This window comes from Schistocerca nitens, unplaced genomic scaffold, assembly GCF_023898315.1.
Source record: "Schistocerca nitens isolate TAMUIC-IGC-003100 unplaced genomic scaffold, iqSchNite1.1 HiC_scaffold_218, whole genome shotgun sequence".
Lineage (NCBI taxonomy): Eukaryota > Metazoa > Arthropoda > Insecta > Orthoptera > Acrididae > Schistocerca > Schistocerca nitens.
In genome coordinates, this window is record NW_026045759.1 from 37,501 (window position 1) to 60,808 (window position 23,308).

At 48.4% G+C, this 23,308-nt stretch overlaps 20 non-coding genes across 20 annotated transcripts; all 20 read right to left on the minus strand.

Annotated features, from left to right (window-relative positions):
• Positions 1-3,504: 3,504 nt before the first annotated feature.
• Positions 3,505-3,577, minus strand: Trnak-uuu (transfer RNA lysine (anticodon UUU)). The gene has a single exon. It is a non-coding gene; the product is annotated as a tRNA-Lys (tRNA).
• Positions 3,578-10,345: 6,768 nt separating this feature from the next.
• Trnas-cga (transfer RNA serine (anticodon CGA)) lies at positions 10,346-10,427 on the minus strand. Its single transcript has one exon. It is a non-coding gene; the product is annotated as a tRNA-Ser (tRNA).
• Positions 10,428-10,565: 138 nt separating this feature from the next.
• Positions 10,566-10,638, minus strand: Trnak-uuu (transfer RNA lysine (anticodon UUU)). Its single transcript has one exon. It is a non-coding gene; the product is annotated as a tRNA-Lys (tRNA).
• Positions 10,639-10,983: 345 nt separating this feature from the next.
• Positions 10,984-11,065, minus strand: Trnas-aga (transfer RNA serine (anticodon AGA)). Its single transcript has one exon. It is a non-coding gene; the product is annotated as a tRNA-Ser (tRNA).
• A 741-nt stretch (positions 11,066-11,806) lies between these two features.
• Trnas-cga (transfer RNA serine (anticodon CGA)) lies at positions 11,807-11,888 on the minus strand. The gene has a single exon. It is a non-coding gene; the product is annotated as a tRNA-Ser (tRNA).
• Positions 11,889-12,026: 138 nt separating this feature from the next.
• Positions 12,027-12,099, minus strand: Trnak-uuu (transfer RNA lysine (anticodon UUU)). Its single transcript has one exon. It is a non-coding gene; the product is annotated as a tRNA-Lys (tRNA).
• A 345-nt stretch (positions 12,100-12,444) lies between these two features.
• Trnas-aga (transfer RNA serine (anticodon AGA)) lies at positions 12,445-12,526 on the minus strand. The gene has a single exon. It is a non-coding gene; the product is annotated as a tRNA-Ser (tRNA).
• A 741-nt stretch (positions 12,527-13,267) lies between these two features.
• Trnas-cga (transfer RNA serine (anticodon CGA)) lies at positions 13,268-13,349 on the minus strand. Its single transcript has one exon. It is a non-coding gene; the product is annotated as a tRNA-Ser (tRNA).
• A 138-nt stretch (positions 13,350-13,487) lies between these two features.
• Positions 13,488-13,560, minus strand: Trnak-uuu (transfer RNA lysine (anticodon UUU)). The gene has a single exon. It is a non-coding gene; the product is annotated as a tRNA-Lys (tRNA).
• A 345-nt stretch (positions 13,561-13,905) lies between these two features.
• Positions 13,906-13,987, minus strand: Trnas-aga (transfer RNA serine (anticodon AGA)). Its single transcript has one exon. It is a non-coding gene; the product is annotated as a tRNA-Ser (tRNA).
• A 741-nt stretch (positions 13,988-14,728) lies between these two features.
• Trnas-cga (transfer RNA serine (anticodon CGA)) lies at positions 14,729-14,810 on the minus strand. Its single transcript has one exon. It is a non-coding gene; the product is annotated as a tRNA-Ser (tRNA).
• Positions 14,811-14,948: 138 nt separating this feature from the next.
• Positions 14,949-15,021, minus strand: Trnak-uuu (transfer RNA lysine (anticodon UUU)). Its single transcript has one exon. It is a non-coding gene; the product is annotated as a tRNA-Lys (tRNA).
• Positions 15,022-15,366: 345 nt separating this feature from the next.
• Positions 15,367-15,448, minus strand: Trnas-aga (transfer RNA serine (anticodon AGA)). The gene has a single exon. It is a non-coding gene; the product is annotated as a tRNA-Ser (tRNA).
• Positions 15,449-16,189: 741 nt separating this feature from the next.
• Trnas-cga (transfer RNA serine (anticodon CGA)) lies at positions 16,190-16,271 on the minus strand. The gene has a single exon. It is a non-coding gene; the product is annotated as a tRNA-Ser (tRNA).
• A 138-nt stretch (positions 16,272-16,409) lies between these two features.
• Positions 16,410-16,482, minus strand: Trnak-uuu (transfer RNA lysine (anticodon UUU)). Its single transcript has one exon. It is a non-coding gene; the product is annotated as a tRNA-Lys (tRNA).
• A 345-nt stretch (positions 16,483-16,827) lies between these two features.
• Trnas-aga (transfer RNA serine (anticodon AGA)) lies at positions 16,828-16,909 on the minus strand. The gene has a single exon. It is a non-coding gene; the product is annotated as a tRNA-Ser (tRNA).
• Positions 16,910-21,693: 4,784 nt separating this feature from the next.
• Trnas-cga (transfer RNA serine (anticodon CGA)) lies at positions 21,694-21,775 on the minus strand. Its single transcript has one exon. It is a non-coding gene; the product is annotated as a tRNA-Ser (tRNA).
• Positions 21,776-21,913: 138 nt separating this feature from the next.
• Positions 21,914-21,986, minus strand: Trnak-uuu (transfer RNA lysine (anticodon UUU)). Its single transcript has one exon. It is a non-coding gene; the product is annotated as a tRNA-Lys (tRNA).
• A 345-nt stretch (positions 21,987-22,331) lies between these two features.
• Trnas-aga (transfer RNA serine (anticodon AGA)) lies at positions 22,332-22,413 on the minus strand. Its single transcript has one exon. It is a non-coding gene; the product is annotated as a tRNA-Ser (tRNA).
• A 741-nt stretch (positions 22,414-23,154) lies between these two features.
• Trnas-cga (transfer RNA serine (anticodon CGA)) lies at positions 23,155-23,236 on the minus strand. Its single transcript has one exon. It is a non-coding gene; the product is annotated as a tRNA-Ser (tRNA).
• Positions 23,237-23,308: the final 72 nt, after the last annotated feature.

Here is a 23,308-nt window from a genome sequence, read left to right on the forward strand (position 1 = left end):
CTGTTGAATTTTCCGATCCTTGCCCACGCTGGTCTGGTAAGGGCCAATGATACTGGTCATTGTAGATTTAAGCCTTTGGGCCAAAAGTCTCGCAAATATTTTATAGTCGCTGTTGAGCAGCGTTATCGGTCTTAGATTTTTTACGTTTGCTCTGCCTGAGGTTTTTTTAATTAGAACGATTATGCCTTCACAGAAGCTGGCGGGGATCACGTTGTTGTGGTCTAGAAGTTCGTTACAGATGCAAGTGATTTTCGCCTTTATGGTGTTCCAGAATTTTTGATAGAATTCGGCGGGAATTCCGTCAGGTCCGGGGGATTTATTCTTAGCACTTTTCCAGAGTACATATTCCACGTCTTCTTCGGTCGCCACGTCTAATAGCTTTTCCGCGTCCACGAGACTGACTCTGTTGCGCAAATTATTCAAAAGAGCATCCTGCGCTTGCACGTTTACTTCTTTATTTGACATCAAGGTGGTGAAGTAGTTGAGCACCGCCGCTTTAATCTCGTTGTGCGTAGTCAGCGTTGCGCCGTCCTCAGCAATTAACTCCGTCAGTATTTTACGGGAGCCGTTCTTACTTTCTTGGATCATATGGTAGACTGAGGTGAGTTCTTGGTGTACAGTAGTCTGGACCCGCGACCTGACTTTGTAGCCTTCTAGCTGCGTCCTCCTTAGGGTTAGGATTTTGGCCTGGATTTTCTTAATTCGTTGACAATTCTCGACAGCCGAAGTACCGAGCATATACAGTTCCCGCAGACAATGAAAATAGAAATTAATCGTCCGTTGAAGCCAAAAGCTCTTTTCCCGTGCGTAGTTCATGAAACACCACCTAATTTTAGGTTTGGCGCACCTGAGCCACCAATCAATGGCCGAATTATAAGAGGCAAATCGTTGCTCACATTCTCGCCAGGTATTGAGGAAGGCTTCTTGACACGCCGAGTCTTGTAGATGTGAAACATTTAATTTCCACAGGCCCCTATATCGACACGTCCGTTGTCGGTCTAGACTTATAGTACAGATGTATGCAGCATGATCGGAGAACGCCACTGGCCATACTTCTGACTGCAGAATGTTAGTCCTCAAAGTGGGTGTGACATAAATTCGATCAAGACGGCTTGCCGAATGGGTCGTGATATGGGTAAACCCAGGTGCTGCCCCATGCTTGAGCTCCCAAGAATCAACTAAGCGCAAGTCTCGTACAATTCGTTCCAGTTCAATTGATTTGTTAAGATTGGGAGTCTGGTCCTTTGCACTGATGACACAGTTAAAGTCGCCTCCGAAGATGACATTGGTGTGGCGGACGCCAAAGAGAGGAACTATTTCTTCTTTAAAAAATTTTGCTCTTTGACGTCTATTACTGGAACCGGATGGGGCATAGACATTAATTAGTCTGTTGTTATAAAAAGTGCCCGCAATGCCCCTACTGTTCGGCAGTTTTGTGACGTCGGTAATAATGATACCTTCCTTCACAATAAAAGCTGTACCTAATTCGCAACCGGCCCCAGGATTAGTGATCACATTATAACCTGGTATGCAATCAAGTCTGATCTCTGTTACTTCTTGTACAAATAAAATGTCTACATCAGCTGCATATAAAAAGTCTTTTAAATGTTGCAGTTTAAGAGCGCTACGTATCTTATTAATATTGAGAGTAGCAAGTCGATAGGCCTGTGGCGGAATAGTGGCGGACTAAACAGGAGCAATACCTAAAATCAGTCCGATATCAAACAGAAATAACGTTGTAAAAAACAAGTCACGTCGTAAAGGCACTTTTGAAGCAATTCCAGATAACAAAACATGTATTGACAGTCACTTTAAAGGCAGAGTTAAAAATAGTCTCCGGTTGAAAAGGGATCAGTCGTGCGTTCTTTTTGCGCGGCAGTTTCTGTCGAGGCGTTATCTTTCTCGGTAACATCGTCGACTTTGGAGACTGAAGTGACGGCTGTCACCGTTTCGGAAGTATCCATACTGTCTACTTCGGCAGTGGATTCTGTATCGTCCGCCCAACTAGTTGGCGGCGGTTGTGTCGAGGTCGTTACCGACTCTGGTGCAGGATAGAGTTTGACCATGCGGACATCACAGTCTGTTCGGAGTTGAGCTGACTGTTCAGGGTTCAGAGGGAGAGCATCTGAGACATTGTCAAGGACTGATGGTAAACTGGCTGAGGGATGATCATGGTTTGTGCTATCAGATGCTTTGTCACTGAGTGGTTCACCTATCTGTTTAGCCTTTTCGCGCAGAACCGGTGCAATCTGTTCTGCACCCTGGCGGGCAACTCTCCGTTTCTTAGTTTTTCTGGGAGACGTACGATTGTGTGGGCCTTGATCGGAACCTGCTGGAGATTCCCCCCGTGGGGTAGCAGCGGCCGATTGGGACGCAGCCGTTTGCATGTCGGATGCCTGTTCTTCTGTGACTACTACGGACGGCGATACTTCTTTGGGTTTAGGTGGGGTCTCTTCCGGCGTTGCAACAGTCCCCATTTGCGTCACTGGCGCAGCCACAACAGTATTTTCACTGATTTCGGTGACCGTGGATGTAGCTGAAAGCCCACGCGCCACGGCGACGTACGTCACAGGCAGTGTTGTCATCGCGGGGGGCCTGGCTGCCTCGCCGGCAGGCAGCTGCGCCACTCGCCTCTGCATGCATTCGGCACGCACGTGACCTGTCGAGTTGCATGCGGCACACGTTCGAGGCTGATCATCGTACATTACTATCGCACGATACCCGCATATGTTAACATAAGACGGGATGTGCTTCTGCAGCTCGATTTTCAATTGCCGCACCCCATTAAGAACCGGGAATTTATGTGCACTAGACCAACGTTCCGCAATATTGCTGATGATTTTACCGTAGGGACAGAGCACTGCGTTGATCTGTTCACTGGTTATTTCAAATGGAAGTTCAAAGAGTCGAACAGTCCGTATTCCTAGGCCGGCATGCGAAACAACAACTTCACCCACATTGCCATCGCTATGTTTAAATTTGAGGATACCACCACAAGATTCAACTATTTTCTCACACATGTCTGATCGAGCTAATTTAACGAAAACGGTGCTACTGACAATCGAAAGATGTATCCCGATTATATCCTCAAGTCCTATCTTTACTTCATCTTCTAACCATTGCTCAACTGCAAAAGATTTAGGCCGGACAAAGTTTCTGTCAAAAGTAAACTTCAATGTGTCTTTTCTACTCGGTTGAGACATCACGAAATCGAGTTCATTTCCAGATTACACCAAAACACTGGTAGACACTGAAGCAAGCGCAGTGACTCACCACACGAAAACAACGACGGCGCGGCGCGCAGCACAGCACGTCCGACCTCGACCGCGTCCGCCGGCTGACTGTTAACCACTCGGCCACGACTGCCACTAGCGGACGATCCTCCCGACACATGCAACTGCTACTGTTTAAAGCTCTGCAGTGCCAGGAAACGGCGTAGCAGCATTCTTTTCCGTAGTGCTTACACCGCTACGAGACGTGCGGCTACCAAGGTATTAAAATTTCCGCCCGAACAGGGACTTGAACCCTGGACCCTTAGGTTAAAAGCCTAATGCTCTACCGACTGAGCTATCCGGGCTCACATTACCTTAACACCCCTCCCTCTAGGCATACTGACACATTGCCTCATGTCCTTTACTGTTGGGTAGTCGTTGCGTGGAGCTGTTACTGTTTAAACGTCGTCTGACTGCTGTCTAAAAACTCATCACGCTATCCTCGTAACAGCCTATCGAAGAAAGCTGACACACGATGCAAAGTGAAATTGCAGCATTTTGTACGTCTCAGCAGAGGAGCTACGTGTTTTGTCGACACTCACTGGACAATTGTAAAATTCACAAGCGTCTCGAATGCAGTGTTTCCCACGTATTCGCTCATTTCACGGTTCCGTTTTAGATGTTCTTCACCTCTTGACACAAAAAAGAAACGCAGTCGGTAGGACTCGAACCTACGCTCCCAGAGGGAATCTGATTTCTAGTCAGACGCCTTAACCACTTTTTTTTTTTTTTTTTTTTTTTTTTTTTTTTTTTTTTTTTGTGCCGGATTCTTGTTATATCCACGTGATATAACAGGCGTCTTACTCTTCATTGAGGAGCTGCAACCGGGACTGAGTTCCACCTACTCTTCAGCACGGTCAAAATGGCAGCGCTCGTCCGGGATTTGAACCCGGGACCTCCTGCACCCAAAGCAGGAATCATACCCCTTTTTTTTTTTTTTTTTTTTTTTTTTTTTTTTTTTTTTTTTTTTTTTTTTTGCCGTGGTAGACCTCAGTATCACTACTTCTCAAGCTCGTCTTCACTTAGTAATTGCATGAATGTTTCCGTGTCGTTCTCCATTCGTCAATGTTTCAGTTTCCTGAAGGCATGATTGAAGTTGTCATCTCTTAGCGTTGAGAGTATGTTCGCCGAGATTACCGCCGTGCTGTTTTCATGCAGTTATTGACTAAAAGTAACTGTGTACTATTGTGTGTTCCTTGAGTTGGTGGAGACAAAAACAACAAGATCAGAGGTTTCTCTTTCAGCACCGTAATAATAAATAGAAAAATATAGGTTCGTTAGAAGAATGATGGGTATCTACAAAGAAATACTGCCTCGTCTGTGTTAAACTTCGTCAAATTAAGCTATACTTCTCTTCTGGGTAACGTAAAAAAAAAAACAGAAATAAATACCGGCGCCACAAGTTTGGCATCCTGTTGCATGCTGCTTCTCTTTGACCTTAGGGGCAACATTGTACCGCCTATGAAGCAGTGGAGTCCTGAGAAATAGCAAATAGATACCCTGATAATAGAAGAAAGAAATAAAAATCAATGATCGTAACCATTGGTTCGCACACTTAAAGCTTCCCGTCATTCAAAGCAACGGTGAGAAAATTCTGAAATTTTTCTTTATACTTTCGTAATCGTTTGATCGCGTAATATTCGGCAATAAGATACATATGAAAATCAGAAAGTGTAGGCGTTTTAATCGTCAACATATAATATAGATATTGTCCAATTAACCAGGTATAGCTATTATTTTTAGATTTCGGAAATAATTTCCAGTCAGGGTGGAATATATCTCGCAGTTGTATTGCGGATGGCGTCGTTCTATTAATAAGAGCCAGTTTCATTCTCGTCCAATTCCAGATTTGCGTCTGATCTCGGCAGTATAAGATGTGTTGCAATGTTTCCACATGGCCACATGTGTCGCAAGTCGGTGTAGGCTGTAAGTGGATCTTACACAATTTCTCCCCCGTGGGCATCACCTCGTTCACAACATCATACCACACGGAACGAACTCGGGAACGAAGAAGGGGAGTGCTGATATTCATCCAAATTTGTTGCCAGTTCTTGCCAGGATACTTCATTTCTATAGAGTTATTCTGTTGCCGATTCGTAAAGACACTGTAGACAGCCGCAGCAGTGAATGGTTGCAGGTGTTGATGCACATAGCTGGACTCCACATAATATCGGCGAATATGAACGAGCTCGGGATGGATATGTCCAACATTTATCGGTGGCGTCATATCCGGTGGTCGTAACTGCTGGAATAGACGCGCTGTAAGACCTGTCTGACTACATCGTAAGATCCTTGACGTTCGAGCTAGAAAAATCGCTGAGCACTGTAATTCAACATCTTTAAGGGCTAGACCACCCTTAGATCGAGGTAAAGCGGTAGCCTTGAAAGCGACTTTAAAAATATTACCTCGCCAAATGTACCAGCCTGCAAGGGCTAAAATTCTGTTAGCAATATCAGTAGGAATAGGGAGAACAGCGGCAACATGATAAATCTTGCTGAGAACATAATAATTGACGAAATGTGCTCTCTGAATCCTGTCTAAAGACCGCATATTGTGCTCTCGAATCAAAGCTCGAAGGACGTTGAGCTTCTGTTCCCAATTCACTCTTACCATTTCCCGTGGATTCGGAGTGAGAATCAAACCAAGGTGCTTGAGCTGGTTGGTTGCCTCTAACCAAAAGGTGTTCGCGAAGCGAGCCTGCGGACCTAAATGCAAGACTTTGGATTTCCGTTCGTTAAGGCGTGCACCGCAGGCGCTTGCATACCGGTGGACAAGCCGTCGCACGGTATCGAACTCTTCGTCGTTATTGATAAGGACGCTGATATCGTCCGCATAGGCATGACAGACGGTCTTTGTATTCAGCGTTTGAAGACCCGGTAAGGTGACGCAAAACGTCTTCAGTAGTGGCTCGATAGCAATGGCGAAAAGAGTCGTAGAAAGCGGGCACCCTTGTCGCAAACCTTGTTGAATGGGCACAGGGGCTGTTAACTGGCCGTTGAATTTGACGCGGGAAGTCGTATTGCAGATACAGTTCCTTAGTATCTGTACGAAATGCTGGTTGAAACCCAGTTTATCCAGCGTTCTGAACAGAAATCCATGGTTGGTCCTATCAAATGCCTTGTCGAAGTCAAAGAAAACTATTGCCAACGTGGTCTTGCAAATCCAAGTCAAATAGGCAATATCTCGGTATTCGCACAGGGCGTCTATCATTGATCGACCAGGAACCACGTTCATGTGATATGAACCAAGCACTTTACTGAGGACTGGCTTAAGTCTGGCATTCAGAATCCTAGTAAAGATTTTGAAATCTGCATTGAGCAGGGTGATTGGTCGTAAGTTATTGAGTGAAGTCCCCTGTGACGGTTTGGAAACTAAGACTATCAGGCCCTCAGTGAACTGCGATGGAAAAGCAGTATTCGTTAACAATTCATTATACATGAGAGTCAGTTCGTCGCCGAAAATATCCCAATACCGAAGATAAAATTCAACCGGCAAACCGTCTGATCCTGCAGCTTTTCCTTTCGCCGCAGACGTAATGATGGACTTCACGTCGAAGTTAGTTATGTTGGCCAGGAGCTGTGCGTGGTCGTCCGGATCCACCGATGCTGTAATGTTAGACAAAAAATCCTCTCCCGCCTCTACATCTGTGTCAGGCAGTGAGTAAAGTTGCCTGAAATGATTCCGAATAAAAGTCTTAAGCTCGCCTTGCTCATCATAAACACGACCATCGTCATCTGTCAGTTGAGTAATGATTTTTTGTCTGCCTCTTTTAGCTTCCCGTATGATGTGGTACAAGGACGCTGACTCGTTAAAGGTGTCATCGAAAGCGCGTGCCCTGACTTGGGCTCCTGCCAGAGACTCACGAACCAATGCGGTGATTTTGGCTTTGGTACGTTTGATGCGGAGGAGATTGCCAGGCAGTGCAGAGGAATCGTGATACAACTGGCGGAGAGCGGTAAAATAAAATTCCAACGTCTGTTTCTTCCAGTACGCCTTGGCCCTGGCAAACTGACAAATACATTTCTTTATGCGTGGTTTTACTAGCCCCGTCCACCAATCAACACGCTCCCTATATCTTTGTCGTCGCTGGAGGCACCATTGCCACGTCGCAATAAGATCCTTCTTCAGGTCGCCGTCGTCCAACAGTGCGACGTTCAGTTGCCATACGCCTCGACCCAAAAAGGTTTTCTGCGAGACGTGCCTAAGCGTAATGTGATACGCACAGTGATCGCTAAAATTAACAGGCCATATTTCACAATCCCTGGCAGCGCTTAAAATGTCTGTAGATACATAAAACCTATCCAGACGACTAGCGGAGGCAGTGGTAACATAAGTATATCCGGTCACCTGCGGGCGAAGTGAGCACCAGGTATCTTGTAAGTTCAGCCCATCAATTAAATCTCGCAACTCCAAACAAAAATTAAAATTCGGACACTGGTCTTCTCTGCGTACAACACAATTAAAATCGCCGCCCAATAAAATCTTCGAACAACCACAGGATAATAATGGCACAATTTCATCGCGATAAAAAACACTCCTGTCCCTTCGGCCTGTAGATCCAGTCGGGGCATAGACGTTGATCAGAAGCAAATCTTCGAATTGTACGACAATCCCTCTTCCCGTTTCTAAAATCGCTCGAGGTCTACAAGTGATGCCCGCTTTGTACAAAATTGCAGTCCCTGCCTCATCGCCGATATTGATGATGGCCTCATAGCCTGTGACATTCCCGACCTTGGGTGTGACGACTTCTTGTAGGAAAACGATATCTATATCGGCGGCCTACAGATAGTCAGTCAAACATTTTAATTTTACATCAGACGTTATTCGATGTATATTAGCAGTCGCAATTTTGTAATCCCGCATAAGAAGGGGTGGTGCCATGTTATTGCGTATCGTCAGCCCAGGAAGGCTGCCTGCTCGACCCCGGCGAGTGAGCGGTATCCATAAATGCGTCGGGTCCAGAACTGTCGACATGCATCCCCATATCGGCCTCCTCTGAATGCTGCACGACCTGTACTTCATCGTCCGTGACGATTCTCTCACATTCATCCGTCCGGAACTGCTTGATAGTACGCTGCAGTTTCTGTTCGAGAGTACGAGTTTCCTCTTCACTCTGCTTACGGACTGATTTCTTTTGTCGTCCTTTCTTCTGAGGACGGGTGTCCTCGACTTGTTCGTTGTTGTCAGAATTCGCAGCGGTAGGGGTAGCTCCCGTGGGAGACAGTACTTTGCCGGAAACTGCGCTGACTGGAGAAGACACGTCAAGGGGATGGGAAACTCGCGGCTGGTCACCAGAGTCCGCAGGTGTAAGACTCTCCACAGATGGGAGCATCTGTTGATCGGGCAACCGCGGCGGAAGTTCCACACGGACCACGCCAGCATCGGAAGGGCGCGAATTTCCGGCCCCGTCGTTTGCATAGGTTTCCACGTCAAAAGCTACGGGCATTCGGCTCGGCGTAGCGGTGTTTACACCGGCGGCGGGCACGTCAGGCACAACCTCAGTCGCGTGCCGCTGTGGCGCGCTAACGACAGACGGACCGACAAGGCTCTCGGCATACGTCGGCTTATTGCCATCCAGCCCAGCTGCAAGGGCATCACGTTGTCGTAAAACACGACCCACTGGTTTAGCACGGGGACACGCGGCCTTCATATGGTCCGGGGAGCCACAAAGTACACATGTACGTGGTTGCCCCTCGTACATAACGAGTGCTCGGAAGCCTTGTACCACGACATTCGACGGGATATGCTTAGATAGGTCAATTCGCGCTACCCTGACACCATTATCCACATTAAAGTGTTTAAGGCCACTCCACTGCTCTTGGTGAATTTCTAATACGTTCCCATACTGGGACAGACATTGCCGAATTCGTTCAAGGTCAATTTCAAATGGTAGGTTGAATATACGGACCGTGCGCAGGCCTAACCCAGCATGGTTAACAACAACTTTACAAATTTCACCATCAGAATTAACGAACTCGGCAGTACCCTTAGTTGAGTCCATTACACGTAAACAAGGCTCGTCATTAACAAGTTTCACGTAAACGGCATTCGCTAGAAAATCGTATGAAAATCCTAAAACTTCCTCGTCTTTAAGACCCAATCTGTCGAAGAAAAAATCGACTAATTCGTAGACATGTGGTCGGGCAAAACCGAACGGGAATTGGAAACGCAACGTGTAACGGCGTAACTGATCATCCATGGCAAAGGCCATGATGTACTCACAAGGCCCACAACTGCTGCAAGCGCCGACAAACACGCGCGGAGCGAGCACTCCGGCACGTCTGCACACGGCCGCTGCTGCGGCGGAACTGAACCACTCGGCCACGACTTCCGGTCGCAGAAGCGTCTCTCGACAAGTGCAACTGCTCCTTTTCAAGCAATCTCACGTAAGAACACGACATGGCCTCACTCGTTTCTGTAGTGCTTCCGTTGCCAGCACATTAGCCGTTACGACAGTGTATCAATTTTCGCCTGGACGGGGGCTTGAACCCGGGACCCTTTGGTTGAAAGTCTAGCGCTCTACCGACTGAGCTGCCCGGTCCCTCGGCCGAGCATTGTGGTACATGCTGCATGGTGTTTGAGTGATTCGCGTGTCGTAATTACTGGCTTATGGCTCCAATGGCGACTTCACCGACTTCCCACTGACGCACCGCTGACGCTACTTTTCTGTCGTCTTAAACGATGGACATACTTGCAAGCAGCTGCGAGATCTTAAGAAAGGAAACGCTACACCACTGCTTTTGCCACACTCGAATGAATTGAATTGCGATTCTTAAAAAGAAATGAATGCTCGCTCTGTCCAACACTTTGAAGCACATCTGCGTACTCACGAACACGGCGACGGCGCGACAAAATGACGGGGGCGCGTTCGTGGGCCTGCGACTGATTTCTGCAGTACTAGCGTCCGTGCGAGGTGAACCGAGAGCCGCAACAGACAGCGGCCGTCGCGAAACAGTATTCTTAAACATAAATTTCCGTCTTGTTGAGAATGGTGTCACTGGTTTGGATCCGCTTTCACCCACGCATGTCACATGTGGGCGAAAATTTCTGCTCGTTTTTACGCAAAATCACACGCAGCCGGTAGGATTCGAACCTACGCTCCCAGAGGGAATCTGATTTCGAGTCAGACGCCTTAACCACTCGGCCACGACTGCCACTAGCGGACGATCCTCCCGACACATGCAACTGCTACTGTTTAAAGCTCTGCAGTGCCAGGAAACGGCGTAGCAGCATTCTTTTCCGTAGTGCTTACACCGCTACGAGACGTGCGGCTACCAAGGTATTAAAATTTCCGCCCGAACAGGGACTTGAACCCTGGACCCTTAGGTTAAAAGCCTAATGCTCTACCGACTGAGCTATCCGGGCTCACATTACCTTAACACCCCTCCCTCTAGGCATACTGACACATTGCCTCATGTCCTTTACTGTTGGGTAGTCGTTGCGTGGAGCTGTTACTGTTTAAACGTCGTCTGACTGCTGTCTAAAAACTCATCACGCTATCCTCGTAACAGCCTATCGAAGAAAGCTGACACACGATGCAAAGTGAAATTGCAGCATTTTGTACGTCTCAGCAGAGGAGCTACGTGTTTTGTCGACACTCACTGGACAATTGTAAAATTCACAAGCGTCTCGAATGCAGTGTTTCCCACGTATTCGCTCATTTCACGGTTCCGTTTTAGATGTTCTTCACCTCTTGACACAAAAAAGAAACGCAGTCGGTAGGACTCGAACCTACGCTCCCAGAGGGAATCTGATTTCTAGTCAGACGCCTTAACCACTCGGCCACGACTGCCGGTCGCAGAAGCGTCTCTCGACAAGTGCAACTGCTCCTTTTCAAGCAATCTCACGTAAGAACACGACATGGCCTCACTCGTTTCTGTAGTGCTTCCGTTGCCAGCACATTAGCCGTTACGACAGTGTATCAATTTTCGCCTGGACGGGGGCTTGAACCCGGGACCCTTTGGTTGAAAGTCTAGCGCTCTACCGACTGAGCTGCCCGGTCCCTCGGCCGAGCATTGTGGTACATGCTGCATGGTGTTTGAGTGATTCGCGTGTCGTAATTACTGGCTTATGGCTCCAATGGCGACTTCACCGACTTCCCACTGACGCACCGCTGACGCTACTTTTCTGTCGTCTTAAACGATGGACATACTTGCAAGCAGCTGCGAGATCTTAAGAAAGGAAACGCTGCACCACTGCTTTTGCCACACTCGAATGAATTGAATTGCGATTCTTAAAAAGAAATGAATGCTCGCTCTGTCCAACACTTTGAAGCACATCTGCGTACTCACGAACACGGCGACGGCGCGACAAAATGACGGGGGCGCGTTCGTGGGCCTGCGACTGATTTCTGCAGTACTAGCGTCCGTGCGAGGTGAACCGAGAGCCGCAACAGACAGCGGCCGTCGCGAAACAGTATTCTTAAACATAAATTTCCGTCTTGTTGAGAATGGTGTCACTGGTTTGGATCCGCTTTCACCCACGCATGTCACATGTGGGCGAAAATTTCTGCTCGTTTTTACGCAAAATCACACGCAGCCGGTAGGATTCGAACCTACGCTCCCAGAGGGAATCTGATTTCGAGTCAGACGCCTTAACCACTCGGCCACGACTGCCACTAGCGGACGATCCTCCCGACACATGCAACTGCTACTGTTTAAAGCTCTGCAGTGCCAGGAAACGGCGTAGCAGCATTCTTTTCCGTAGTGCTTACACCGCTACGAGACGTGCGGCTACCAAGGTATTAAAATTTCCGCCCGAACAGGGACTTGAACCCTGGACCCTTAGGTTAAAAGCCTAATGCTCTACCGACTGAGCTATCCGGGCTCACATTACCTTAACACCCCTCCCTCTAGGCATACTGACACATTGCCTCATGTCCTTTACTGTTGGGTAGTCGTTGCGTGGAGCTGTTACTGTTTAAACGTCGTCTGACTGCTGTCTAAAAACTCATCACGCTATCCTCGTAACAGCCTATCGAAGAAAGCTGACACACGATGCAAAGTGAAATTGCAGCATTTTGTACGTCTCAGCAGAGGAGCTACGTGTTTTGTCGACACTCACTGGACAATTGTAAAATTCACAAGCGTCTCGAATGCAGTGTTTCCCACGTATTCGCTCATTTCACGGTTCCGTTTTAGATGTTCTTCACCTCTTGACACAAAAAAGAAACGCAGTCGGTAGGACTCGAACCTACGCTCCCAGAGGGAATCTGATTTCTAGTCAGACGCCTTAACCACTCGGCCACGACTGCCGGTCGCAGAAGCGTCTCTCGACAAGTGCAACTGCTCCTTTTCAAGCAATCTCACGTAAGAACACGACATGGCCTCACTCGTTTCTGTAGTGCTTCCGTTGCCAGCACATTAGCCGTTACGACAGTGTATCAATTTTCGCCTGGACGGGGGCTTGAACCCGGGACCCTTTGGTTGAAAGTCTAGCGCTCTACCGACTGAGCTGCCCGGTCCCTCGGCCGAGCATTGTGGTACATGCTGCATGGTGTTTGAGTGATTCGCGTGTCGTAATTACTGGCTTATGGCTCCAATGGCGACTTCACCGACTTCCCACTGACGCACCGCTGACGCTACTTTTCTGTCGTCTTAAACGATGGACATACTTGCAAGCAGCTGCGAGATCTTAAGAAAGGAAACGCTGCACCACTGCTTTTGCCACACTCGAATGAATTGAATTGCGATTCTTAAAAAGAAATGAATGCTCGCTCTGTCCAACACTTTGAAGCACATCTGCGTACTCACGAACACGGCGACGGCGCGACAAAATGACGGGGGCGCGTTCGTGGGCCTGCGACTGATTTCTGCAGTACTAGCGTCCGTGCGAGGTGAACCGAGAGCCGCAACAGACAGCGGCCGTCGCGAAACAGTATTCTTAAACATAAATTTCCGTCTTGTTGAGAATGGTGTCACTGGTTTGGATCCGCTTTCACCCACGCATGTCACATGTGGGCGAAAATTTCTGCTCGTTTTTACGCAAAATCACACGCAGCCGGTAGGATTCGAACCTACGCTCCCAGAGGGAATCTGATTTCGAGTCAGACGCCTTAACCACTCGGCCACGACTGCCACTAGCGGACGATCCTCCCGACACATGCAACTGCTACTGTTTAAAGCTCTGCAGTGCCAGGAAACGGCGTAGCAGCATTCTTTTCCGTAGTGCTTACACCGCTACGAGACGTGCGGCTACCAAGGTATTAAAATTTCCGCCCGAACAGGGACTTGAACCCTGGACCCTTAGGTTAAAAGCCTAATGCTCTACCGACTGAGCTATCCGGGCTCACATTACCTTAACACCCCTCCCTCTAGGCATACTGACACATTGCCTCATGTCCTTTACTGTTGGGTAGTCGTTGCGTGGAGCTGTTACTGTTTAAACGTCGTCTGACTGCTGTCTAAAAACTCATCACGCTATCCTCGTAACAGCCTATCGAAGAAAGCTGACACACGATGCAAAGTGAAATTGCAGCATTTTGTACGTCTCAGCAGAGGAGCTACGTGTTTTGTCGACACTCACTGGACAATTGTAAAATTCACAAGCGTCTCGAATGCAGTGTTTCCCACGTATTCGCTCATTTCACGGTTCCGTTTTAGATGTTCTTCACCTCTTGACACAAAAAAGAAACGCAGTCGGTAGGACTCGAACCTACGCTCCCAGAGGGAATCTGATTTCTAGTCAGACGCCTTAACCACTCGGCCACGACTGCCGGTCGCAGAAGCGTCTCTCGACAAGTGCAACTGCTCCTTTTCAAGCAATCTCACGTAAGAACACGACATGGCCTCACTCGTTTCTGTAGTGCTTCCGTTGCCAGCACATTAGCCGTTACGACAGTGTATCAATTTTCGCCTGGACGGGGGCTTGAACCCGGGACCCTTTGGTTGAAAGTCTAGCGCTCTACCGACTGAGCTGCCCGGTCCCTCGGCCGAGCATTGTGGTACATGCTGCATGGTGTTTGAGTGATTCGCGTGTCGTAATTACTGGCTTATGGCTCCAATGGCGACTTCACCGACTTCCCACTGACGCACCGCTGACGCTACTTTTCTGTCGTCTTAAACGATGGACATACTTGCAAGCAGCTGCGAGATCTTAAGAAAGGAAACGCTGCACCACTGCTTTTGCCACACTCGAATGAATTGAATTGCGATTCTTAAAAAGAAATGAATGCTCGCTCTGTCCAACACTTTGAAGCACATCTGCGTACTCACGAACACGGCGACGGCGCGACAAAATGACGGGGGCGCGTTCGTGGGCCTGCGACTGATTTCTGCAGTACTAGCGTCCGTGCGAGGTGAACCGAGAGCCGCAACAGACAGCGGCCGTCGCGAAACAGTATTCTTAAACATAAATTTCCGTCTTGTTGAGAATGGTGTCACTGGTTTGGATCCGCTTTCACCCACGCATGTCACATGTGGGCGAAAATTTCTGCTCGTTTTTACGCAAAATCACACGCAGCCGGTAGGATTCGAACCTACGCTCCCAGAGGGAATCTGATTTCGAGTCAGACGCCTTAACCACTCGGCCACGACTGCCACTAGCGGACGATCCTCCCGACACATGCAACTGCTACTGTTTAAAGCTCTGCAGTGCCAGGAAACGGCGTAGCAGCATTCTTTTCCGTAGTGCTTACACCGCTACGAGACGTGCGGCTACCAAGGTATTAAAATTTCCGCCCGAACAGGGACTTGAACCCTGGACCCTTAGGTTAAAAGCCTAATGCTCTACCGACTGAGCTATCCGGGCTCACATTACCTTAACACCCCTCCCTCTAGGCATACTGACACATTGCCTCATGTCCTTTACTGTTGGGTAGTCGTTGCGTGGAGCTGTTACTGTTTAAACGTCGTCTGACTGCTGTCTAAAAACTCATCACGCTATCCTCGTAACAGCCTATCGAAGAAAGCTGACACACGATGCAAAGTGAAATTGCAGCATTTTGTACGTCTCAGCAGAGGAGCTACGTGTTTTGTCGACACTCACTGGACAATTGTAAAATTCACAAGCGTCTCGAATGCAGTGTTTCCCACGTATTCGCTCATTTCACGGTTCCGTTTTAGATGTTCTTCACCTCTTGACACAAAAAAGAAACGCAGTCGGTAGGACTCGAACCTACGCTCCCAGAGGGAATCTGATTTCTAGTCAGACGCCTTAACCACTCGGCCACGACTGCCGGTCGCAGAAGCGTCTCTCGACAAGTGCAACTGCTCCTTTTCAAGCAATCTCACGTAAGAACACGACATGGCCTCACTCGTTTCTGTAGTGCTTCCGTTGCCAGCACATTAGCCGTTACGACAGTGTATCAATTTTCGCCTGGACGGGGGCTTGAACCCGGGACCCTTTGGTTGAAAGTCTAGCGCTCTACCGACTGAGCTGCCCGGTCCCTCGGCCGAGCATTGTGGTACATGCTGCATGGTGTTTGAGTGATTCGCGTGTCGTAATTACTGGCTTATGGCTCCAATGGCGACTTCACCGACTTCCCACTGACGCACCGCTGACGCTACTTTTCTGTCGTCTTAAACGATGGACATACTTGCAAGCAGCTGCGAGATCTTAAGAAAGGAAACGCTGCACCACTGCTTTTGCCACACTCGAATGAATTGAATTGCGATTCTTAAAAAGAAATGAATGCTCGCTCTGTCCAACACTTTGAAGCACATCTGCGTACTCACGAACACGGCGACGGCGCGACAAAATGACGGGGGCGCGTTCGTGGGCCTGCGACTGATTTCTGCAGTACTAGCGTCCGTGCGAGGTGAACCGAGAGCCGCAACAGACAGCGGCCGTCGCGAAACAGTATTCTTAAACATAAATTTCCGTCTTGTTGAGAATGGTGTCACTGGTTTGGATCCGCTTTCACCCACGCATGTCACATGTGGGCGAAAATTTCTGCTCGTTTTTACGCAAAATCACACGCAGCCGGTAGGATTCGAACCTACGCTCCCAGAGGGAATCTGATTTCGAGTCAGACGCCTTAACCACTCGGCCACGACTGCCACTAGCGGACGATCCTCCCGACACATGCAACTGCTACTGTTTAAAGCTCTGCAGTGCCAGGAAACGGCGTAGCAGCATTCTTTTCCGTAGTGCTTACACCGCTACGAGACGTGCGGCTACCAAGGTATTAAAATTTCCGCCCGAACAGGGACTTGAACCCTGGACCCTTAGGTTAAAAGCCTAATGCTCTACCGACTGAGCTATCCGGGCTCACATTACCTTAACACCCCTCCCTCTAGGCATACTGACACATTGCCTCATGTCCTTTACTGTTGGGTAGTCGTTGCGTGGAGCTGTTACTGTTTAAACGTCGTCTGACTGCTGTCTAAAAACTCATCACGCTATCCTCGTAACAGCCTATCGAAGAAAGCTGACACACGATGCAAAGTGAAATTGCAGCATTTTGTACGTCTCAGCAGAGGAGCTACGTGTTTTGTCGACACTCACTGGACAATTGTAAAATTCACAAGCGTCTCGAATGCAGTGTTTCCCACGTATTCGCTCATTTCACGGTTCCGTTTTAGATGTTCTTCACCTCTTGACACAAAAAAGAAACGCAGTCGGTAGGACTCGAACCTACGCTCCCAGAGGGAATCTGATTTCTAGTCAGACGCCTTAACCACTCGGCCACGACTGCCGGTCGCAGAAGCGTCTCTCGACAAGTGCAACTGCTCCTTTTCAAGCAATCTCACGTAAGAACACGACATGGCCTCACTCGTTTCTGTAGTGCTTCCGTTGCCAGCACATTAGCCGTTACGACAGTGTATCAATTTTCGCCTGGACGGGGGCTTGAACCCGGGACCCTTTGGTTGAAAGTCTAGCGCTCTACCGACTGAGCTGCCCGGTCCCTCGGCCGAGCATTGTGGTACATGCTGCATGGTGTTTGAGTGATTCGCGTGTCGTAATTACTGGCTTATGGCTCCAATGGCGACTTCACCGACTTCCCACTGACGCACCGCTGACGCTACTTTTCTGTCGTCTTAAACGATGGCCGTTGCTATCGACCCTCGTATCGTACAGGCTTTTGTTTGTTTGGTTAGAACAGCTCAGTGTCGGTTAGACAGTCAGTGAGAGAGCACTTCGATTTCCTGCTGCTAATAAGGCGAGTACACCGTTCGCTTGTAGGGTAAACATAGTCATGTGTAGGGACTGTGGTTGTTGTGAGCGGACGCAAGGAGAATTGGCCACTCTTCGGGGGCAGGTGGAGGCTTTGTCTGTTAGGCTCATCGAGCTCGAGGCGCAGGCGTCGGCTCGTAGTGGCGTTGGGGCAACTGTGGTGAGACCTATGCCTACTTCGGTGGCCTTGGAATCGCATGGAACCCCTGATGTCGCTGCGTCTTCCGGCAGTGAGCATCTTACCGGTCAGCCATCACTCCAGGGTGAATGGCGGACAGTGGTGGGCTCGCGCGTGCCTGGCCGAAAGGCGAAGGTGGGATCTGGCCGCGTGGCAGCTGCCTTACCCCTTTCCAACAGGTACGGGGTACTTCCTAGTGGTGATGACATCGTTTCCGAGCCACCACAGGATGCCTCGCCTGTTGGGCCAGTGGCCGATTCTCCGGCAAGGTCCCGACAGTCACAGAGGGCGGGCCTATTAGTTATAGGGAGCTCCAACGTTAGGCGGGTTATGGAGCCCCTTAGGAAAATAGCGGGTAGGTCGGGGAAGAATGCCAGTGTGCACTCGGTGTGCTTGCCGGGGGGTCTCGTCCGTAATGTGGAGGAGGCCCTTCCGGCAGCTATTGAACGCACTGGGTGTGACCGGCTGCAGATAGTAGCACATGTCGGAACGAATGACGCCTGCCGCTTGGGTTCTGAGGCCATCCTTGGTTCCTTCCGGCGACTGGCTGATTTGGTGAAGACAACCAGCATCGCACGCGGAGTGCAAGCTGAGCTTAATATCTGCAGCATAGTGCCCAGAGTCGATCGCGGTCCTCTGGTTTGGAGCCGTGTGGAGGGTCTAAACCAGAGGCTCAGACGACTCTGCGACTATAATGGTTGCAAATTCATCGACCTCCGTTATTGGGTGGAGAACTGTAGGGCCCCCCTAGACAGGTCAGGCGTGCACTACACACCGGAAGCAGCTACTAGGGTAGCAGAGTACGTGTGGCGTGCACACGGGGGTTTTTTAGGTTAGAGGGACCCCCCCTTGGGCGAAACGATAAAATACCTGACGGCTTACCAGAGAGGACATTATCATCGTTGATAAAGAACGTCCGTCCTCAGAGACCAAAAACAGGAAAAGTCAACGTAATATTGGTAAACTGCAGGAGTATCCAGGGCAAGGTTCCTGAATTAGTATCTCTTATTGAAGGAAATAGTGCGCATATAGTATTAGGAACGGAAAGTTGGTTAAAACCGGAAGTGAACAGTAACGAAATCCTAGACACAGAATGGAATATATACCGCAAGGATAGGATAAACGCCAATGGTGGAGGAGTATTTATAGCAGTAAAGAATTCAATAATATCCAGTGAAGTTATTAGCGAATGCGAATGTGAAATAATCTGGGTTAAGTTAAGTATCAAAGGTGGGTCAGATATGATAGTCGGATGCTTCTATAGACCACCTGCATCAGCAACCGTAGTAGTTGAGCGCCTCAGAGAGAACCTGCAGAACGTCGTGAAGAAGTTTCGTGATCATACTATTGTAATAGGGGGAGACTTCAATCTACCAGGTATAGAATGGGATAGTCACACAATCAGAACTGGAGCCAGGGACAGAGACTCTTGTGACATTATCCTGACTGCCTTGTCCGAGAATTACTTCGAGCAGATAGTTAGAGAACCAACTCGTGAAGCTAACGTTTTAGACCTCATAGCAACAAATAGACCGGAACTTTTCGACTCCGTGAATGTAGAAGAGGGTATCAGTGATCATAAGTCAGTGGTTGCATCAATGACTACAAGTGTAATAAGAAATGCCAAGAAAGGAAGGAAAATATATTTGCTTAACAAGAGTGATAGGGCACAAATCGCAGAATATCTGAGTGACCACCATCAAACGTTCATTTCTGAGGAAGAGGATGTGGAACAAAAATGGAAAAAATTCAGAAACATCGTCCAGTACGCCTTAGATAAGTTCGTACCGACTAAGGTCCAAAGCGAGGGGAAAGATCCACCGTGGTATAACAATCATGTACGAAAGGTACTACGGAAACAAAGAAAGCTTCATCATAGGTTTAAGAGTAGTCGAATCATAGCTGATAAGGAAAAGCTGAACGAAGCGAAAAAGAGCGTAAAGAGAGCAATGAGAGAAGCATTCAACGAATTCGAACATAAAACATTGGCAAACAATCTAAACAAGAACCCTAAAAAGTTTTGGTCATATGTAAAATCGGTAAGCGGATCTAAATCCCCTATTCAGTCACTCGTTGACCACGATGGCACCGAAACAGAGGACGACCAAAGAAAGGCAGAAATACTGAATTCAGTGTTCCGAAACTGTTTCACTGCGGAAAATCGTAACACGGTCCCTGACTTCAGCCGTCGCACGGACGCCAAAATGGAAAATATTGAAATAAACGATATCGGAATTGAAAAACAACTGCTATCACTTAGTAGCGGAAAAGCATCCGGACCAGACGAGATACCCTTAAGATTCTACAGTGATTATGCTAAAGAACTTGCCCCCTTTCTATCAGCAATTTATCGTAGATCGCTGGAAGAACGTAAAGTACCTAGCGACTGGAAGAAAGCGCAGGTCGTTCCCATTTTCAAGAGGGGTCATAAATCAGATGCGAATAATTATAGGCCTATTTCGCTTACGTCAATCTGTTGTAGAATAATGGAACATGTTTTGTGTTCTCGTATTATGACGTTCTTAGATAATACAAATCTCCTTCATCATAACCAACATGGATTCCGCAAACAGAGATCATGTGAAACTCAGCTCGCCCTATTTGCCCAAGAAATTCACAGTGCCGTAGACACTGGCGAGCAGATTGATGCCGTATTCCTGGACTTCAGGAAGGCATTTGATACGGTTCCGCACTTACGTTTAGTGAAAAAAATACGAGCTTACGGAATATCGGACCAGGTTTGTGATTGGATTCAGGATTTCCTAGAAGAAAGAACACAACATGTCATTCTTAACGGTTCAAAATCTGCAGATGTAGAGGTAATTTCGGGAGTACCGCAGGGAAGCGTGATAGGACCTTTATTGTTTACAATTTACATAAATGACTTAGTTGACAACATCGGTAGCTCCGTGAGGCTATTTGCAGATGACACGGTTGTCTACAAGAAAGTAGCAACATCAGAAGACTCGTACGTACTCCAGGAGGACCTGCAGAGGATTAATGCATGGTGCGACAGCTGGCAGCTTTCCCTAAACGTAGATAAATGTAATATAATGCGCATACATAGGGGCAGAAATCCATTCCAGTACGATTATGCCATAGGTGGTAAATCATTGGAAGCGGTAACGACCGTAAAATACTTAGGAGTTACTATCCGGAGCGATCTGAAGTGGAATGATCACATAAAACAAATAGTGGGAAAAGCAGGCGCCAGGTTGAGATTCATAGGAAGAATTCTAAGAAAATGTGACTCATCGACGAAAGAAGTAGCTTACAAAACGCTTGTTCGTCCGATTCTTGAGTATTGCTCATCAGTATGGGACCCTTACCAGGTTGGATTAATAGAAGAGATAGACATGATCCAGCGAAAAGCAGCGCGATTCGTCATGGGGACATTTAGTCAGCGCGAGAGCGTTACGGAGATGCTGAACAAGCTCCAATGGCGGACACTTCAAGAAAGGCGTTACGCAATACGGAGAGGTTTATTATCGAAATTACGAGAGAGCACATTCCGGGAAGAGATGGGCAACATATTACTACCGCCCACATATATCTCGCGTAATGATCACAACGAAAAGATCCGAGAAATTAGAGCAAATACGGAGACTTACAAGCAGTCGTTCTTCCCACGCACAATTCGTGAATGGAACAGGGAAGGGGGGATCAGATAGTGGTACAATAAGTACCCTCCGCCACACACCGTAAGGTGGCTCGCGGAGTATAGATGTAGATGTAGATGTAGATACTTGCAAGCAGCTGCGAGATCTTAAGAAAGGAAACGCTGCACCACTGCTTTTGCCACACTCGAATGAATTGAATTGCGATTCTTAAAAAGAAATGAATGCTCGCTCTGTCCAACACTTTGAAGCACATCTGCGTACTCACGAACACGGCGACGGCGCGACAAAATGACGGGGGCGCGTTCGTGGGCCTGCGACTGATTTCTGCAGTACTAGCGTCCGTGCGAGGTGAACCGAGAGCCGCAACAGACAGCGGCCGTCGCGAAACAGTATTCTTAAACATAAATTTCCGTCTTGTTGAGAATGGTGTCACTGGTTTGGATCCGCTTTCACCCACGCATGTCACATGTGGGCGAAAATTTCTGCTCGTTTTTACGCAAAATCACACGCAGCCGGTAGGATTCGAACCTACGCTCCCAGAGGGAATCTGATTTCGAGTCAGACGCCTTAACCACTCGGCCACGACTGCCACTAGCGGACGATCCTCCCGACACATGCAACTGCTACTGTTTAAAGCTCTGCAGTGCCAGGAAACGGCGTAGCAGCATTCTTTTCCGTAGTGCTTACACCGCTACGAGACGTGCGGCTACCAAGGTATTAAAATTTCCGCCCGAACAGGGACTTGAACCCTGGACCCTTAGGTTAAAAGCCTAATGCTCTACCGACTGAGCTATCCGGGCTCACATTACCTTAACACCCCTCCCTCTAGGCATACTGACACATTGCCTCATGTCCTTTACTGTTGGGTAGTCGTTGCGTGGAGCTGTTACTGTTTAAACGTCGTCTGACTGCTGTCTAAAAACTCATCACGCTATCCTCGTAACAGCCTATCGAAGAAAGCTGACACACGATGCAAAGTGAAATTGCAGCATTTTGTACGTCTCAGCAGAGGAGCTACGTGTTTTGTCGACACTCACTGGACAATTGTAAAATTCACAAGCGTCTCGAATGCAGTGTTTCCCACGTATTCGCTCATTTCACGGTTCCGTTTTAGATGTTCTTCACCTCTTGACACAAAAAAGAAACGCAGTCGGTAGGACTCGAACCTACGCTCCCAGAGGGAATCTGATTTCTAGTCAGACGCCTTAACCACTCGGCCACGACTGCCGGTCGCAGAAGCGTCTCTCGACAAGTGCAACTGCTCCTTTTCAAGCAATCTCACGTAAGAACACGACATGGCCTCACTCGTTTCTGTAGTGCTTCCGTTGCCAGCACATTAGCCGTTACGACAGTGTATCAATTTTCGCCTGGACGGGGGCTTGAACCCGGGACCCTTTGGTTGAAAGTCTAGCGCTCTACCGACTGAGCTGCCCGGTCCCTCGGCCGAGCATTGTGGTACATGCTGCATGGTGTTTGAGTGATTCGCGTGTCGTAATTACTGGCTTATGGCTCCAATGGCGACTTCACCGACTTCCCACTGACGCACCGCTGACGCTACTTTTCTGTCGTCTTAAACGATGGACATACTTGCAAGCAGCTGCGAGATCTTAAGAAAGGAAACGCTGCACCACTGCTTTTGCCACACTCGAATGAATTGAATTGCGATTCTTAAAAAGAAATGAATGCTCGCTCTGTCCAACACTTTGAAGCACATCTGCGTACTCACGAACACGGCGACGGCGCGACAAAATGACGGGGGCGCGTTCGTGGGCCTGCGACTGATTTCTGCAGTACTAGCGTCCGTGCGAGGTGAACCGAGAGCCGCAACAGACAGCGGCCGTCGCGAAACAGTATTCTTAAACATAAATTTCCGTCTTGTTGAGAATGGTGTCACTGGTTTGGATCCGCTTTCACCCACGCATGTCACATGTGGGCGAAAATTTCTGCTCGTTTTTACGCAAAATCACACGCAGCCGGTAGGATTCGAACCTACGCTCCCAGAGGGAATCTGATTTCGAGTCAGACGCCTTAACCACTCGGCCACGACTGCCACTAGCGGACGATCCTCCCGACACATGCAACTGCTACTGTTTAAAGCTCTGCAGTGCCAGGAAACGGCGTA